Source organism: Perna viridis, chromosome 3 (genome assembly GCF_037379345.1).
Source record: "Perna viridis isolate PV_CMFRI_1.1 ecotype Kerala chromosome 3, ASM3737934v1, whole genome shotgun sequence".
Classification (NCBI taxonomy): Eukaryota; Metazoa; Mollusca; class Bivalvia; order Mytilida; family Mytilidae; genus Perna; species Perna viridis.
The window spans coordinates 11,383,344-11,396,411 of NC_142447.1; the positions used below are offsets into that span (position 1 = coordinate 11,383,344).

A 13,068-nucleotide genomic window follows, 5' to 3' on the forward strand; every position below is an offset into this window, starting at 1 on the left:
TATAAGATATTAATGATGTGACTGTTATTATATTAATAAAATCCGGCGTCCATCTTGTACGGCTGGCTGATCCGCAAATTAATATTGTCTTAATTTGGTTTTTAGCCCATTTATATATACGAGTATATACATGTAAAGAAATGGATTTTGATGCTGCTTTAGATTTGCATGTAAAGTTTTGGATTGGAGAACAGGGAATACATCAACATTTCACCCACTCTAGAAGAATATTTAAAAAATTTAACCTGCAAAAAATTTTCGCCTCGTTCTGCTCGGCGAAATTTTAACTTTATTTTTTAATAAAAAAATGCTGGATGATATTTTAAATGATTTCATTGACTAGAGACACAATAATAATAATAATAATAATAATAATAATAATAATAACAATGTAATATTTTTTATTTATTTTTTTTCTGTTTTTGCCAAAAAACAGTAGCATTTAAAAACGATAAATAATAAAAAATATATATATATTTCTATCTTTTTAAGGCAATTATTTGAATTCATCTTTAAAATTTGAATTCATCTTTAATGTTTAGGCAATATAATTTTATTAAAACTGTATACAATAATCATCAAATATATAAAGCTGATTATTATTAATTACATGTACAAGTTATTAATCCACTTGTTTCAATTTTCATGATCAGTGGACTTCAGCTTGTGTCATTATATTTAAAAAAAATATTTATCTAATTAGGATGATTTTCAGGAAATGTAGTCAATTGTAGCTAAAAAGTCAGCTTGTTCATAGCTCACATGAAAGATTGAGAAACAGTTCCAGTGGTTCCTTATTTTTTTTTAAATTTCTCATAAACCACATATTTGGTATAGAGACACATAACATATATACAATACATGCTATACAAAACTATTTACAGACAAGTTAGACACATAACAGTATAGATGAAGTTAGTGAGGAGGACTCACTCTTTGTTAATAATTTTGATAAATTCACCCAAATTGATCAGACTTTTTTTTTATCTTTCTGTGACATTATTGCCCTACATGTAAAACAAATAATAAATGGGTGCTTTATAAGCTCCTTGTTGATATACAGTTTCCTCTCTGTTGCAAGTGTTGGACATTTCATAATAAAATGTTATTCGTCCCCTATTTCTACGTTACATAGATTACAAAAACGACTTTCTCTACTGGCATTTTGCCAACGGTCTGTTTCTATTGGTAATCTATGGTTAACTGTTCTAAATCTACATACAGTGTAATATTAAAAAAGTTTTTTTTTCTCATCAAGAGTTTTAAAATATTCTTCAATACTAAGTGTTTCTTTTTACAGCTTACAGTCAAGATTGTACTGATCAGTAAGACATAGCTTAACCTTGCATTTTAACCATTCAATGTTCAAAACATTTTGCGTTAACCAAATATTTGAGAGCCCACCCTAATCTAAAGTTTTTTAATACTCTGTAACCACTTAAAGTTTACATTTTTCCTCATATACATATTCAGCATCAGTTTATAAGCGATACATGAAACGGTCTTGTCCCTTTCCTGTGCATGTAAGACGGATACTGGTGCATGCCAGTCAATTGATGAGAAATTTCAAAGGCCGAAAAAAATAAAGATACAATGAAAACCAAATATGCAAAGACCAAACATGTAATAGACTCAGTCCACAGCCTAATCCCTTTTGGGATTCGGCGCATTAGTAATTTTTTGTTTTGACGGAGGTGGTAAAACAAAAAAATATCTCAAGTGCCGAATTCCAAAAAGAGATTATCCACTACCAAGAGCACACTAATGGCATTTGTGTTTTCAGTTTTCTTCTTTTCTTCTGAAAGACAATCGACAGAATTTTTACGTTATTTTTTTCTTCAAAATTTCAAATAAAAACTTACAGTAGGGGTCTGAAGGAGGGTCAGTAGGGTGACCGGAAAACATTTTATTAGTTCTAAACGCATGAAATATTTATTATTCCAGTAGTGCTAGAGATTGTCAGGTAAGCTTTTTTTCTGACTTGGCTTATATATATATAAAGGTCTGAAAAATTCCCAACGATGTTAGAACTGTCAAATTTGCGATGCAAATTTTTGGTCGTTCCCTCCGCGGGACTCGAACTCGTACCGCTGTGACATCTATGGCAACACCGCCTGTACAAAGTCCAGCGCCCTAGACCACTCGGCCAGCTAGGCTATAAAAATATAGCTTTCGCTGGCCGGGTCATTCCTCCTCATAGGATTAATCTAGGGCTGTAACTTAGTACACGATGTATGGTAGTACGGGACAGTTATATAAAAAATATATATTTATATATAAAGGTCTGAAAAATTCCCAACGATGTTAGAACTGTCAAATATTATACAAACGTCTCAGAATGTGACGAATCTATTCACTACACTGCTTCATCGGATCAAATTGATACAGGGAAGATATGTATAAAAATATAGCTTTCGTTATAGACGTTTGTATAATATTGATTTGTTGTGACATGCATCATTAATTTGATCCTCTATCCTACATAATAACATCTAAACACCCCTACCATTTTAAAATTAGGGCCATCCATGTAACTGACAGAAACCACACTGTTGGTTTCTGTTGATCTAAAAAAAAAAGAAACTGAGAGCCCAGAATTTTACCAAGCAAACCCAAATAAAGTGAAATGTCTAATCCTTATTAACATGACATAGCAAGTTCAACACATCCATGCAAGTACACCTTAAAGGAAGAATATATATGACATGTCTTATGATTGCGGCAAGTCATTGTGGAATTTGTTCCCCATTTATTGATATCAGTAGATATTTAGCAACACATGTTAATATATATTTATAAACATGTGCATAATTCAATTATTGATTTCAGTAAATGGATGATGCAAACACGTTCACACTACCGGTACACCTGGGCCATGCTCCCGGTTTTAAGTGGAGTTTCTCATTTACTTTTGTTGCATCGTTTGTATTATTTTAGTTACTAAATATGTTCATTGTTGTGTTTGTCTGTTTCCAATATCTGGTCTTTGTCCCTGGATTACATTCCTTTGATTTCCGCTAGAATTTTAGTTCCACTGGTTACTCGTATGTATGTTCAAATTCGCTCTTTGGGTAATACCAGTCTGCATTCATACTTTCCCCTCGGGCAATACCAGTCTGTATCCATACTTGTTTTAGTCTAATAATTAAATGTTGGAGAAACGTGAATAAGCCTATATGTCCTTGCTCGAGGTAATCGGAAACCTGCCTCTGCGAGACCCGCGGTTACTCTATCCAATGAGAAAGCTTACAAAATCGTGGTGAGAGAATTCATTTGCATCCAAGGGATTCTGTAAACTACTTTGCATACAAAATAGATTTTTGTGACACAAAATAAACTTTTGTCTCAAAAAATTGATTTTTGTGACACAAAAGTGAATTTTGTTTTGACAGAATTCAATTTTGTAAACACAAGTTGAATTTTGTGAGAAAATTTAATTTTGTCATAATATTTCTCTGTTTTGTATGCAAATTAGTTCACATAATCCAAACTTAACTAATTTGCATACAAAATTGACTTTTGTTACCTAAAATTCAAATTAGGTTACAAAAGTAAAGTCTGTGATAAAAAAAAAGAATTTTGTCATGACAAAAGTAACTTTTGTCCACTGACAGATTACTTTGTATGACAAAATTCAAAATTGTAGTATGTTATAAATTTTGTTAAACTGCACTCATTTTTTGTTGACGAAAATTCCCTTTTGTCTGTGCAAAATTGAATTTTGAGTACAAAACCACAAGAGTCCCATTCGGCGCCCCGTACTGTATTTACGATCTAAAATAAATACAAGCCAGTGGAGAAGACAAAATTATAAATGCATACTTTAAATCAACAGCAAATTTAATATTTTTATTGACACCGGAATATTACCTAATACCTGGTTTAACTGCGTCATAAAATATGCTTGTTTACTTGTACTTTGTCTTCATTATTAAAGTTAAAAATGATGATTGGGGGTTTTTACGGTCTTGCCTATCCTTACGGATCTCGCACGACCGCCCCGTACGAGGATTCTGTTGACGTCTGTTAGTAGTTGAAGGTAGCGGAGCACAGCCCTCGGGATATTTGACCGAAGAACTCAGAGTGTGTCCTACTAGCGGCTGGGCTGCTCTGTTGACGCTCTAGCCTACTCCCAGACCCACGTGGGTCCGAGAACGTTTCCCCACTCCAACTATTTGGGAGTACGTCAACGTGTAGAGGGAAAGTTAAAAAATAGAATCACGATTTTTTATAATAGGCAATGAAAGTTAAACACGTGCATTATCCTGTTGACCAATTAACTTCGGGAAAATGAACCATATCACAAGTGTTATGTAAAACAATGTCAATGTGAATGGATTTCGAGCTTTAAAACCTCCCCATGAAGAAAATGAACTAAAATTGATGTTGACAGGCAAAGGTTGATCGCTAATGGCATTTTATTACTGTATTTACAAGTGTGGACACAGAGTTGCATTGCCCGAGGAGCAAGTATGGACGCAGACTGGTATTGCCCGAAAAGAAAATTTGAACATACATATGTGTTTGCATTGTCTAGAAAACTTCTCCATTTATTGATACCAATAATTGAATTATACACATGTTGATAAATATCCATTAAGATGTGTTACTAAACATCTAAATGGGGAACAAATTCCACTATGGATTGCATACATATTACAACGCTTCTTCCTTGAAGGTGTACTTGCATGGATGTGTTGAACTTGCTATGTCATGTTAAGAGATTGACCATTCCAATTTATACAGGTTAGCTTGATAAAATTCTGGACCCTCAGGTTTTTTTTCCATATAAACAGAAACCTACAGTGTGGTATCTGTCAGTTACATTTAAAATGGTAGGGGCCATAAACTCAAAATCAAATAAGAGCATTTCTTTAGTAGTTAGTAAAATCTTATAAAAAAATCATAACATTGGATCAATCATAACTATAAAGTCATCGCACGAAAACCAAGTGAATATGGACGACGACACGGACGCCGCCGACGGTGACTCCGCTGTCAGCACCATACCAATATACAATGTTTTGCGGTGACACTATTACATTAAATATATATACATGTATACATATATAGGCTAATTCGGGGTTTGGGAATGCTCCATTTTCAATTCCCTAAAAAGCCTGTCAGTTGCTCTTTCTCAGGACCAACTTGGTAGTGTGTGATTTGCTGAGAATTTACATCTATAAGGTCTTTGTTTTTTTACATTAGTCCTAGTTAAACAGTTCTCTAGCGAAAGAGAATAAAACTGCATAATGGAAAAAAATCCCACTTACAGTCATTGTACTCAACAGATAACATTCGCAATTCTTATGAAACAAAATTACCATACCGTTATGCGAAGGACTTTAACACTAAATCCATCGATACGGGCTCACAGTTAACACTTTAAAATCAATATTCCAACTAAATTTTGTTTCAAACAATTTTATTCAACTTCTAAATATAGTTATATAATTTGTAGCCTGAAAAATGTTTCCTTTGACAAAAACTGAATTGTTTTTTTTTTGCAGCTGTAGAAAATATATGCAGAGGCAGTGCCAGTATCGTTTGGTTTCAGCACCAATGTAACATGTATGTACATTCAGCATTTCAAACACTGTCATTGGCTTTTCTTTAGAATCCCTATTTCATTAAATCCTGTAAATCTTCACTATTTAATAAAACTTAGTTATTTTTACATGTGTAGTATTAATGTCTTGCTACTAAACAACGCCTTCATCCTTTAAACAGACAAGCGATTCATCCATATTTGTCTATCTGCAAATGTAAGAAAAGAAAAAGAGTAAACATTTATTTTTAATACTTTACAAAAATAATCAAAAATGTTTTTTTTTTTAACAAACATGTAGTTGTATATATATAAATGCCTGCATTTGTTGATTGAGTGTATGGTGTTACTCTACATCTATAATCATATCCAGTAAATCTAACTGTGCAATTCAAAATCAATGTCTATTGAATATTCTAAGAAAAATATCATCTGACTTCACTATGGCTATAAAACATTTTTAAAGAACATTGCATGTGCAATGTATGTTATCTTGCATGCACATATGTGTACGATATCAAAATAAAATGAGGTCAGACCACCGCCATCAAAACAAAAAATATCTCAAGCGGCGAATCCCAAAAGAGATTTGGCCGTGGACTAAGTCTAAAATTATTACAATGTAGTTGTTTAGTCTTTGCATATTTGGTTTTCATTGTATTCTGAGTTTGGTGTCACTACAATGACTTATTTCATTTCAAAAGGTTTAAATAAAAATAAATCCCTACTTACCGACCGCACAAAATTTCAGAATGGTGATCGGAAACATAACTTAATTTTTTTTCGGCCTTGAAGATTTCTCGTCAAGACTTGAAACATCATGCACTTGAAACTGTTGATTTTATCCTGAAAAGTATTTTTCTGGGTCAAAGATTCCGCACATGCTGTAGGCTGTACAATATAAGCGTGCAGATCACAAACTGGATTACTAGGTCACGGATCGACATCAAATCTTTAATGAATTGAACGAATGAACGTGGTCACATGACTACTATAATATCCCCGAATACACCATGACCCACATTCACGGGTATGACTATGCTCGGGGATTGTGTATACGCTTCGATGCTTTACACTGTCCGTAAGAGACCCAAAATGATAGCCAAGGGCGTTTAATAAGAAACTCCTCAGTGCGGAATTACAATTACAAATACCACGTAAGAGTGTTTGTTTTTTGGGGTTTAACGCCCAATATAGTGCAAACCGGGTCTAACAGTATTGAGTATATATGTTAGCACGAAAAAATTAAACCAAGTATAGGAACAGTCAGCTGATGGTCAGTGTCTCTCATATCGTGCAAATGATTGGCTAAAACTGTGTTACGAAAGATTTTTGGGGGATTTTAGTGGTTTATATCCACAAAGACAGTCGAATTATCAACTCAATTATCTGCTAGAAGCAACGATGTCCTAGCTTTATAATGCACGAAATGAAAGGTGTAACGGATATACGGAAAGTGCTATCATTTTCAGGTTACAGACCACCAATTCAACCAATGAGCATTTGGAACGTACGCAAAAATAGTCCTACGCAGAAATTACCCCTGTTCCTCATAGTGCTGTGAAAAAAGTTCTCATCTTATTTAAAAAATTTAAACAGTTTCTGAAAGGAAAAACATTTCTGTACATTTTATAGGTGCATTTTGCTTCTTGTGATGTGAAGCCTAATCTCCATAATGATTTTTAAATATACCCCTATCTTGTGAAAACACTGGGATTTCCCATGCTATTTATAGACCCTTCACTTCCGGTGACCAGTACTGCACTGCAAGTCTGCTAACCCCACATGCCATTCTGAGGATTGTGAGCTGACATATGTAGAATCATGCTGATATATAGTCCTCTGCAGGTTAAAGTTAAGGCAAAGTCCAGAGAAGCCATTGAATATTGTGAAATTAGCATAGAAGCCTATGGAAAGTGGAATTAGTGGTTTTTAGCCTTAAGTAGAAGCCATGGCAAAATGAAAAGTTTTTTGAAATAGCTTTAAACTACTTGAAGATCTTGTTAACTTTGCCATGAGAGGAATACACTACAAAAATCCTTCAAAATATGCATTTTTTTAAGTTATAGGTCCAAATTATTGAAAATTGGTCTTTTTGGCTGATTTTTATGTCCTATCTTGTAAAAAGTGTAGAAAATTAAGTAAAAATATCAAATATTAAACTTTGAGGGCTATATTTACCTAAATATGGTGGTAATAAGCACTTGAAATCAAGTTTTGTATAGATTTGAGCAAAAATTAGGTTAGAAATGAGGAAAAACTCACTTTCATTACTGCGGTTAAGGCCATATCAGCATTCCCCTATGGCAACATGGAAAATCCATTATTGAGTACTTTTTTTGCTTTAGGTGCCCTTTACTGGTCATGTTTTAATGTGAAAACACCGTATTTACAAATTTAAAGCCAAATATATCACCTTTTGTGAAAATTTAAAGATTTAGGATTTTTGACGTGATCAAGAAAAAGGGGGAGGCATGTCAGAAATAATTTTTTAAAAATAGACCAATTTCTCAGAAAATGATTACTTTTAAAACTATTTCTTCATTAATATTGTTAAAAAACAAGTTGTGATTGATATTTTTTATTTGAAAAGTCAGAAAAAGTTCTTTGCAAATATTTAATGCATTTAAGTATGGTAGAATATTGTCACTTTTTTGCTCGCACAACTTGGTTACCCTATATTTAAAAATCAAATATTTAAAAAAGTGCTTGTCACATTTCACTGAAACTTTGCAAATGCATTCAGTATGTGTGTAGGAAGATACCTGTATAGTTATTTATTTTTTCTAAGACAAAAAGTGACTCTTTAGGTTACAGACCACCAATTCAACCAATGAGCATTTGGAACGTACGCAAAAATAGTCCTACGCAGAAATTACCCCTGTTCCTCATAGTGCTGTGAAAAAAGTTCTCATCTTATTTAAAAAATTTAAACAGTTTCTGAAAGGAAAAACATTTCTGTACATTTTATAGGTGCATTTTGCTTCTTGTGATGTGAAGCCTAATCTCCATAATGATTTTTAAATATACCCCTATCTTGTGAAAACACTGGGATTTCCCATGCTATTTATAGACCCTTCACTTCCGGTGACCAGTACTGCACTGCAAGTCTGCTAACCCCACATGCCATTCTGAGGATTGTGAGCTGACATATGTAGAATCATGCTGATATATAGTCCTCTGCAGGTTAAAGTTAAGGCAAAGTCCAGAGAAGCCATTGAATATTGTGAAATTAGCATAGAAGCCTATGGAAAGTGGAATTAGTGGTTTTTAGCCTTAAGTAGAAGCCATGGCAAAATGAAAAGTTTTTTGAAATAGCTTTAAACTACTTGAAGATCTTGTTAACTTTGCCATGAGAGGAATGCACTACAAAAATCCTTCAAAATATGCATTTTTTTAAGTTATAGGTCCAAATTATTGAAAATTGGTCTTTTTGGCTGATTTTTATGTCCTATCTTGTAAAAAGTGTAGAAAATTAAGTAAAAATATCAAATATTAAACTTTGAGGGCTATATTTACCTAAATATGGTGGTAATAAGCACTTGAAATCAAGTTTTGTATAGATTTGAGCAAAAATTAGGTTAGAAATGAGGAAAAACTCACTTTCATTACTGCGGTTAAGGCCATATCAGCATTCCCCTATGGCAACATGGAAAATCCATTATTGAGTACTTTTTTTGCTTTAGGTGCCCTTTACTGGTCATGTTTTAATGTGAAAACACCGTATTTACAAATTTAAAGCCAAATATATCACCTTTTGTGAAAATTTAAAGATTTAGGATTTTTGACGTGATCAAGAAAAAGGGGGAGGCATGTCAGAAATAATTTTTTAAAAATAGACCAATTTCTCAGAAAATGATTACTTTTAAAACTATTTCTTCATTAATATTGTTAAAAAACAAGTTGTGATTGATATTTTTTATTTGAAAAGTCAGAAAAAGTTCTTTGCAAATATTTAATGCATTTAAGTATGGTAGAATATTGTCACTTTTTTGCTCGCACAACTTGGTTACCCTATATTTAAAAATCAAATATTTAAAAAAGTGCTTGTCACATTTCACTGAAACTTTGCAAATGCATTCAGTATGTGTGTAGGAAGATACCTGTATAGTTATTTATTTTTTCTAAGACAAAAAGTGACTCTTTAGGTTACAGACCACCAATTCAACCAATGAGCATTTGGAACGTACGCAAAAATAGTCCTACGCAGAAATTACCCCTGTTCCTCATAGTGCTGTGAAAAAAGTTCTCATCTTATTTAAAAAATTTAAACAGTTTCTGAAAGGAAAAACATTTCTGTACATTTTATAGGTGCATTTTGCTTCTTGTGATGTGAAGCCTAATCTCCATAATGATTTTTAAATATACCCCTATCTTGTGAAAACACTGGGATTTCCCATGCTATTTATAGACCCTTCACTTCCGGTGACCAGTACTGCACTGCAAGTCTGCTAACCCCACATGCCATTCTGAGGATTGTGAGCTGACATATGTAGAATCATGCTGATATATAGTCCTCTGCAGGTTAAAGTTAAGGCAAAGTCCAGAGAAGCCATTGAATATTGTGAAATTAGCATAGAAGCCTATGGAAAGTGGAATTAGTGGTTTTTAGCCTTAAGTAGAAGCCATGGCAAAATGAAAAGTTTTTTGAAATAGCTTTAAACTACTTGAAGATCTTGTTAACTTTGCCATGAGAGGAATACACTACAAAAATCCTTCAAAATATGCATTTTTTTAAGTTATAGGTCCAAATTATTGAAAATTGGTCTTTTTGGCTGATTTTTATGTCCTATCTTGTAAAAAGTGTAGAAAATTAAGTAAAAATATCAAATATTAAACTTTGAGGGCTATATTTACCTAAATATGGTGGTAATAAGCACTTGAAATCAAGTTTTGTATAGATTTGAGCAAAAATTAGGTTAGAAATGAGGAAAAACTCACTTTCATTACTGCGGTTAAGGCCATATCAGCATTCCCCTATGGCAACATGGAAAATCCATTATTGAGTACTTTTTTTGCTTTAGGTGCCCTTTACTGGTCATGTTTTAATGTGAAAACACCGTATTTACAAATTTAAAGCCAAATATATCACCTTTTGTGAAAATTTAAAGATTTAGGATTTTTGACGTGATCAAGAAAAAGGGGGAGGCATGTCAGAAATAATTTTTTAAAAATAGACCAATTTCTCAGAAAATGATTACTTTTAAAACTATTTCTTCATTAATATTGTTAAAAAACAAGTTGTGATTGATATTTTTTATTTGAAAAGTCAGAAAAAGTTCTTTGCAAATATTTAATGCATTTAAGTATGGTAGAATATTGTCACTTTTTTGCTCGCACAACTTGGTTACCCTATATTTAAAAATCAAATATTTAAAAAAGTGCTTGTCACATTTCACTGAAACTTTGCAAATGCATTCAGTATGTGTGTAGGAAGATACCTGTATAGTTATTTATTTTTTCTAAGACAAAAAGTGACTCTTTAGGTTACAGACCACCAATTCAACCAATGAGCATTTGGAACGTACGCAAAAATAGTCCTACGCAGAAATTACCCCTGTTCCTCATAGTGCTGTGAAAAAAGTTCTCATCTTATTTAAAAAATTTAAACAGTTTCTGAAAGGAAAAACATTTCTGTACATTTTATAGGTGCATTTTGCTTCTTGTGATGTGAAGCCTAATCTCCATAATGATTTTTAAATATACCCCTATCTTGTGAAAACACTGGGATTTCCCATGCTATTTATAGACCCTTCACTTCCGGTGACCAGTACTGCACTGCAAGTCTGCTAACCCCACATGCCATTCTGAGGATTGTGAGCTGACATATGTAGAATCATGCTGATATATAGTCCTCTGCAGGTTAAAGTTAAGGCAAAGTCCAGAGAAGCCATTGAATATTGTGAAATTAGCATAGAAGCCTATGGAAAGTGGAATTAGTGGTTTTTAGCCTTAAGTAGAAGCCATGGCAAAATGAAAAGTTTTTTGAAATAGCTTTAAACTACTTGAAGATCTTGTTAACTTTGCCATGAGAGGAATACACTACAAAAATCCTTCAAAATATGCATTTTTTTAAGTTATAGGTCCAAATTATTGAAAATTGGTCTTTTTGGCTGATTTTTATGTCCTATCTTGTAAAAAGTGTAGAAAATTAAGTAAAAATATCAAATATTAAACTTTGAGGGCTATATTTACCTAAATATGGTGGTAATAAGCACTTGAAATCAAGTTTTGTATAGATTTGAGCAAAAATTAGGTTAGAAATGAGGAAAAACTCACTTTCATTACTGCGGTTAAGGCCATATCAGCATTCCCCTATGGCAACATGGAAAATCCATTATTGAGTACTTTTTTTGCTTTAGGTGCCCTTTACTGGTCATGTTTTAATGTGAAAACACCGTATTTACAAATTTAAAGCCAAATATATCACCTTTTGTGAAAATTTAAAGATTTAGGATTTTTGACGTGATCAAGAAAAAGGGGGAGGCATGTCAGAAATAATTTTTTAAAAATAGACCAATTTCTCAGAAAATGATTACTTTTAAAACTATTTCTTCATTAATATTGTTAAAAAACAAGTTGTGATTGATATTTTTTATTTGAAAAGTCAGAAAAAGTTCTTTGCAAATATTTAATGCATTTAAGTATGGTAGAATATTGTCACTTTTTTGCTCGCACAACTTGGTTACCCTATATTTAAAAATCAAATATTTAAAAAAGTGCTTGTCACATTTCACTGAAACTTTGCAAATGCATTCAGTATGTGTGTAGGAAGATACCTGTATAGTTATTTATTTTTTCTAAGACAAAAAGTGACTCTTTAGGTTACAGACCACCAATTCAACCAATGAGCATTTGGAACGTACGCAAAAATAGTCCTACGCAGAAATTACCCCTGTTCCTCATAGTGCTGTGAAAAAAGTTCTCATCTTATTTAAAAAATTTAAACAGTTTCTGAAAGGAAAAACATTTCTGTACATTTTATAGGTGCATTTTGCTTCTTGTGATGTGAAGCCTAATCTCCATAATGATTTTTAAATATACCCCTATCTTGTGAAAACACTGGGATTTCCCATGCTATTTATAGACCCTTCACTTCCGGTGACCAGTACTGCACTGCAAGTCTGCTAACCCCACATGCCATTCTGAGGATTGTGAGCTGACATATGTAGAATCATGCTGATATATAGTCCTCTGCAGGTTAAAGTTAAGGCAAAGTCCAGAGAAGCCATTGAATATTGTGAAATTAGCATAGAAGCCTATGGAAAGTGGAATTAGTGGTTTTTAGCCTTAAGTAGAAGCCATGGCAAAATGAAAAGTTTTTTGAAATAGCTTTAAACTACTTGAAGATCTTGTTAACTTTGCCATGAGAGGAATACACTACAAAAATCCTTCAAAATATGCATTTTTTTAAGTTATAGGTCCAAATTATTGAAAATTGGTCTTTTTGGCTGATTTTTATGTCCTATCTTGTAAAAAGTGTAGAAAATTAAGTAAAAATATCAAATATTAAACTTTGA

General features: G+C 32.8%; 1 long non-coding RNA gene across 2 annotated transcripts in view; it reads right to left on the reverse strand.

Moving 5' to 3' along the window:
* Positions 1 to 5,408: 5,408 nt before the first annotated feature.
* The window catches only part of LOC148620999 (uncharacterized), a 43,452-nt gene continuing 35,792 nt past the window's right edge, over positions 5,409 to 13,068 (reverse strand). Inside the window, exons 2-3 of one of the 2 annotated variants that reach the window (XR_015920835.1) lie at positions 6,281 to 6,394; positions 5,409 to 5,757 (exon numbers count right to left, since the gene is read on the reverse strand). This is a non-coding gene — a long non-coding RNA (uncharacterized LOC148620999). Of the gene's footprint in view, positions 5,758 to 6,280; positions 6,638 to 13,068 lie in introns of those variants that run through there. The other variant, XR_015920834.1, reaches the window with a different exon arrangement.